Consider the following 7,396-nt stretch of genomic DNA (forward strand, 5'->3'; position numbering starts at 1 on the left):
TTATGTATATATATATATATATATATATATATATATATATAAATTGTAACACCTTAACTTTTAGCATCTCATAATTGTATTAAAAGTTCAGGCGTTATTTACCTCTAAACCTTTTTATTTTATACTATTTTTATTTAATATTGAGCCTTCACGAATACGAGCCGAAACTTTAATAAAAAAATTAAACAAAAGGGTCTTTACTTAAACCTCTTAATCACAAAATACATACATATTCACATAGTAATATATGCATAGACTTACTCAAAGATCCTCAAATACAATTTCTACCCCTCTAAAAACTAAAACAATAAATGACGAGGGAAAAATAAAATTTAACAACTTAACTTATAAACAGAATCTTCTATGCTCTTGTAGTTCCGCACTAAGCCTTCGCACCTGTAGCTGAAAAGAATGGAGATAAGGGGTAAGAATTGGGGACTTCTTAATAGGATTGGGGTTAGAAGTTAAGTTCATTGTCCAAATTTAAAACTCTTATTTTTCTTATAAAAATTTCACACAAAATGACATTTCATATATTTCACCGCTTACTAGAAACCATTTTAATCAAGGCCTACTGCTGGTCCTTCCGATCACGGCCTTTGGCCCAAATCAAATCAACTCGGTCTCTGATCCAAATTAAATCAATTCGGCCTACAGCAAAATTCAACGCGAATCACCATCAAAACTCAATCACAAAACAGAATCAATCATAGGCACAAACAATGCAAGACAAATACAAATCAGAAGACAATTACAAAACATAGAATCAATCACAAGTACACACAATCATGAAAACATAATCACAACAAGTATGCGCAAACAAGTATGATGTATGTCTAGTCCTATACAGGTCATGAGCTCATGTGTCGGTTTATTTCCGATTTCCGACACTGATCCTGAGATAAGCATTTCGTACCGCCATCCTTATCTCAGCCAACGTCCCCTCCAAGAGCGTTACGCATCGCCGTCTTCATGGGGGAACCTTCTTTACGGTCTCCAGTGAGCGTTACGCATCGCCGTCCTCACTGAGCCCTCCCTATAATATCAACGTCCCCTCCATGAGCGTTACGCATCACCATCCTCATGGGGGAACCTTCCTTTCGATCTCCAGTGAGCGTTACGCATCGTCGTCCTCACTGAGCCGTCCTTATAGTGTCAAGTGAGCGTTACGTATCACCGTCCCCACTGGACACTTGGCACTAAGACCCAAACAACACTCAATTTCTCTTCAATCTTTACTCTCTACTCTATTGCGGTAGAGATCCCTTTAATTAATACCTTCTTTTCTATCTGCTCTACTGTGGCAGACGTTCATTAAAATCTTTTAGTCTTTATTCTCTACTCTCCTGTGACAGACAGTCTTTTAAAGTCTTTTTATCTTTGGTCTCTGCTCTCCTGTGGTAGATATTCCTTTAGTTAATACACTATTTTCTTTCTCATCTTTCTTTTTATTTTCTTACTTATTTTCTTTCTCTCTTCTTTTCTTCAATATTTTAATTCTTTATCATAACTGAACTTCACATTCTTCCCTCGCCTTTCCCTAAGTATCTTATGGAAAAAAACTGTAAAGTACTTTAATTAAGTTTGCGTTCTCTAAAGCTTTTAAAATTACTCTGTTTGTTCTTCTCTAACATATAATAATATTAATAATATCTTTACTAGATAATATTCTTAATAAAATAATAATAACAATAATATAAATAAGATATTTTAAATAGTAAATAAGTAATATATTTATATCTTTTCTTAAAACTTAGTTTATAAAACCTTACTTTTAAACTTTTATCAATTACTTTCTAAATTACGAATTTTTTAATGTTCTATTTTTTAACCTTAATATTTTATAAAATTAAATTCAAATCCTCAATTATTTTCATATTTATAAAAATAGCTTGAACTTTTATAAAATATCCATTTTACCGTTAAACTTTACTTATTACCCAAAATACCTGAAAAACATATATAATTATAAAACTAACTTCAATTTTTTTATTAAATTACTATTTTATTCTGAAATATAAATCTTAATTTTTCAATTATAACTTTATAAAAGAACTGAATCTGATTTTTAAAATTCTTCAAGTTTTCAATCTGAGTTTTAAGTCCATTTTTTTTTTAAGATTTACTATTACCAATTTTTTTTTTCAGCTTTTAATTTAATCTTTCAACTATCAAATCTCATCAATTTTCTCAAAAATATCATATTACAACAGTCCCAAGATCCTAAAACAACTACCACTGAGCTATTTTTCAAAGCCAAACTAACAAATCATAAGTAACAACAATAATTCAACATACATAAACTCATTTAAACCTAAACAATTATCAACCAAATTAATATTTACTTATCAAATTCATATTTAATTATTATAAAATTATCAAAATCCTTCCTCCGTACGAATTCAAAATACTCGAAACTCCAATGAAACTTTCTGATTGAACTGCCGAAGAAGAAAACGTCAGAAATCGTCTGTGTCTCCTAGAATTCCAATTGGCCGAACTTGAGAGAAAGGGGAGCTACATTACCTCAATTTCTACCGGACAAAAGTAACGCCAACGTATAGAAGAGAAAGATACAAACATTTTTACCGGATTATATTTTTTATTGGAGTTACGGATCAAAAGAAATCCAAAAAAAAAAAAATATAAGGAACTCACTGTTTTCACCATGAAATTCGGCCACTCTCTCTTTTATTTTATATATATATATATATATATATTGAGGCATAAGTCACGTTTGGCTTTAATGAAGGATGATTGTATGATTACATAATGAAACTAATAAGGTGTCATGGTTGTATATATGCATGTATGCATAAAAGCCACATTCTCAAATTCATTTTCCTTGTTCCATTTAGGTTTAATTATTTTATTGGTTTTTATAGTTTTACAAAATTTTTAATTAAGTCTCTATATTTTTTTCTTCTAATTGTGTTTTTGCACCAATTTTTTTTTTCAATTAGGTTTCTATTGACAGTAAACGTTACAAAAAACGTTAGAAATAAGTAATTTGACCATTTTACCCCTCGTCTACCCCTTACAAATAAATGAGAATCAGTAGGATTCTGAGTTCTCACTCTCTTCGCCTCTTTCTCAAACTTCTCCTCCTCCATTTGCTTCTCTTACTCTTTGAATACTTATGGATGAAAGTCACTTATCTTCAGGAGTCTCTAGTTCCAAAATCCTCGTCAAGAAGAGACAACTTTATTTTTGTGGTGAGGCCGTTGCTGTGATGTCTTTTTCGACAGTAGCAAGCCATGAAAGAAGGTATATTGGTTGTGGGAGAATGACAAAATGCAAGTTTTTCAAGTGAATTTATGATGAAGAAGATGAGAAGAGTGGATGGTTACGTTGAAGCAAAAGAAAGTGAGGGTTCGTTGCTTTTGTGGAGACACTTTGATTCTTCGGAGTTCAAGTACATCAAAAAATTCAATAGAAGATTCATTTCTTGTCCTAATAGGAGATGCAAGTTTTTTGAGTAGGTTGATGGGAAAGAAAAAAAGTTATTTAGGAAAGATGGAGTAATCAATTCACAGCAAGAATTTGGAAGGGTTAGAGAATTGGAGGCACAAGAAAGGAAGATAGACAGATGAAGTGTGGATCTAGAGAGATTAATTGCAGAGGTTGGAGAAATAGATGCTTGTGTAGAAAGGTTATGTGGTGAGCTGAGTTCAGTGGAAGAGCAATTTGCTAAAATGGAAGATACTGTGAAAAAGCAAAATAAGATGCTAATTATGCTAATTTTGATATTTGGTATTTTGATTGTTGCAGTGTTATATGTAAAGATGTAGAAAGTATGGCTGTTATGATAATACAATAGTCTATATAAGTCTGTACTGTTTGTTTTGAGTGAAATGAAGATATATGAAATGTTGTTTAATTTCTCTAAATGAAAGTTGTTCTTTTTCTATTTAATATGCATAGAAGTATGATATAGAGAAAAAGGTAACTAAAACAAAAGATGCATTGATAATAGATATCATTGTTTTTTACATTATATAATGCAGGACAGCTAGATAGCCACAAAATAAATGTGACACCCTCTCATAACAGTTTTTCACCCACATAACAAAAGTGATCCACATCACATAATAAAAGTGGTCCAAAACATAAAGAAAGCAAAGTCACAGATGAACACTAAAAATCCTACATAACACAATACATATCAAAAGGAAATCCTAAAGAGTATTCAGCCTCAATCAAGTGTGAGGTCAACATGTTCAGGTGGCTGAGTCTTTCTAACTCCAATCTTGAGTCTTCCACTTCTTCTCATACCAAAGATTTTGGTCTTGGGCAAAGGTTGAGATGTTGGTGCAGTGGGCAGTGATGCTAGTGTAAGCAAGATGGTGGGCAGTGATGCTGGTGTAGGCAAGGTGGCCGGTTGTGATGATGGTACAGAGGTGTTTGGAGGCTGTGATGGTGGTGCAGGGGTCTGTGGAGGCTGTGATGGTGGTGCAGTCATAGGTGCAGCCCACCCTCTACCCCTTCCTCTGTCCATCCCTACTGCTGCTCTTCCTCTGCCTCTCCCTTTAACCATCCTGGATCTAGCAGTAGCAACAGCTTCAGATCTATTTGCTTCAACAGCAGCACCAGGTTCATTAGCAGCAGCATCACCTCCTCCAGTTCCAGCAGTAGCTTCAGATCTTTGTGTGCCTTCAGGAGCTAGAATATGAAATAGCAATTAGTAACAGTTCTTCAATACATGAACAAAATAAAGGAGCAACCAATACCTGTCACTATAGGGTTTGGACATAGTCTCCTATTGTGTCCATATTGGCCACAATTACTGTAGGTAACAGAAGTTTCAGTTCTTCTATATTTTGTTTGTGTTCTGTTTTCATCGGATTCCCTTATCCTAACCATCCTTGACCTTCCTGGTTTAACTCTGAAAATTGGAGGGATGATGGTATCACATTGTATATTTGGCCACATGTTTTCTCTATTGGTTGGTGATGTTGACTGCCCATATGTAGCAAGGTAGGCTGCCTTGCTGTAGTAGTTACTACAATAATCTTTCGGGTTGTCACCCTTCTCAAAAATAGCACAACAAGCACGTGGACAGGGCATACCACACAAACCCCAAAACCTACAACTACACCTTCCAACCATCAAATCGACAACAATCCTTTCCATGATCATCATATTCTTATGGTGGACTTCAAACTTGAGGTCTCCTGCCCATTTAGCTTGCCACTCTATAACATCCCAATTAACCCAAGCCTTACCTCTAGCCGTAAAGCAAGGGTTAACCAAAGGTTACGACAATTCTAAGGCTTATACATATTTATATAGAAAGAATAATATAATCTAGAAGCCCGATGAAGGAATAAAGCTCAAAGTTAGGGTATGAAAAGCGCAAAACGCATAAACGGAGCAACTAACTTAAAGCACAAGAAATAGATACAATTTATATCAAAATATCATAGTGTAATATCATAAGGATCTAGCCACGGCTCGCGGAGTTTAAGCCGGCTAGCCATATACTGACCATACATGAAGCAAGACAGTAAAACAGCTTATACAAGTTCTGTTCTCTCAATACATGCCTCTAGGCTAAACAGAATACAAAAGTGAGAGATGTATAGCAAAATAAATCAAGAGACTCAAAAGGTATATGGATCCTCCGCTTCCGTCACCATCCAGGCAACTCACTGAGGTGGGTTGCGACCTGCATCTAAAAAATAACAACAACGTATGGAATGAGAACCGGAAGTTCTCAGTATGGTAACAGTGCCCAATGATGTAAGATGTAAGGCTCCGGGAAGCCGAAAGCAATTCTAAAACTTTACATCACATACGGATATTCAAGCTTAGAATAACATAAAAAAATATTTAAAGAACTCAAACCATAAACCGGGTTATCTAAACTTAGGAGAATTCTAACTAATACTAATCACACCGCTGTATCCCACAGTCATCGCCAGCCTAACCTCCGTGTGATCCCATCGCCACCGCCTACCTAACCTCCTCAGCACCAAACAAACACAGATAATGCAGACAAGGAAACCACACGTAGTATTCATATATATACAAGTAATTCAAGAAGCAAGTAGGCATATTATACAATTAGGCAAACTCAAGTAAACAAAGCAAGCAAGCATATAGGAGATGCATATGATGAATGTCTGCCCTATTGGCTGTGATATCACATGTCAGTTATCGCCAAACCCGACAAAAAATCCGGTCGACAACTCCCGGATTAGTCTCTCTATTGTGCGTAAGGAGGAAAATTCCGAGGGATGAGTGCCCTACCACCTTCTCCTTTCAGAGGGAAATATTCCGAGAGAGCGCGCCCTACTACCTTTCTCTGGCTGTCGTATAATTCCGTAGATTAGTGGCCTACCACCTTACAATCAGAGAGAAGTCACATTTTCAGGAGGAATAGTTCTGAGGGATAAGTGCCCTACCACCTTCTCCTTTCAGAGGAAAATATTCCGAGGGAGCGTGCCCTACCACCTTCCTCTGGTTGCAAGAAATATGAGTGAGAAGCCCAACTTCAACCCTCACATCCGAACGTAGGCGGGAGACAGCCACAACCCCTACGATGGACAACAATACAAATCGTAATCACATATTCAATCTTAGAGGCCACTCCTCTAAACACACTTCCACTCATACTCATCACAACCATCATCAACTCATAAGATCCATTCCGAATTCCTTAGTTTCATCGGTTTCTTAAGCTCGTTGTCAGCAATCACCATATTCACCACTCTTCCTCTTCTCTCAACCAACTCATCCTCAATATACCAGAAACATAAACCTCCGTTCGCTAACTTTCTAACGTAAAACCCAAATAAATCTTCTAGGACCTTTCCCTTATTCCAATGCCCAAAGATAAGCCCAAGAGTCTTAAAATGGTGTCATAGAAGTATACAATCTTGTTGGAAAAGTGAAATAGTTTAAAAACAAAGTTTAAGTTATAAAACAGGACGTGTGCGTACGCACAGGGGTGTGCGTGCGCACGCCCAGAAGATTTTTAAGATGTGTGCGTACGAATAGAGGTGTGTGTACACACAGGCATTAACTTTCCCAACTTGTGCGTGCACACAGGGTGTGCGCGCACAAGCTGTGCTAGCGCTGCAAACAGCACGCCCATCCTTGCCTGTGCGTACGCACACGTCTGTGCGTGCGCACAGGTCTAAAATTTTACAGGGTTGTGCGTGCGCACAAGGCTGTGCGTGCGCATGTACCAGAAATCACAAAATTCTGCAATTCTGTAGAATTTTCAGATTTAGACACCAATCTTTGAATGATCAACTTCCTCTACAAAAATCCAAATCTTACAAACTTTATGTCCATTTAAAGAGTTTTCAATAAGCTTCAATTTCAAACAACTTTCAACTAATTTTGAAAACTGAGGCATAAGTAATGATCAGACAAAGTTCACCAAAAA

The sequence above is a fragment of the Arachis ipaensis genome, chromosome B2 (assembly GCF_059453495.1).
Source record: "Arachis ipaensis isolate K30076 ecotype BB chromosome B2, ASM5945349v1, whole genome shotgun sequence".
In the NCBI taxonomy this organism is placed as follows: Eukaryota; Viridiplantae; Streptophyta; class Magnoliopsida; order Fabales; family Fabaceae; genus Arachis; species Arachis ipaensis.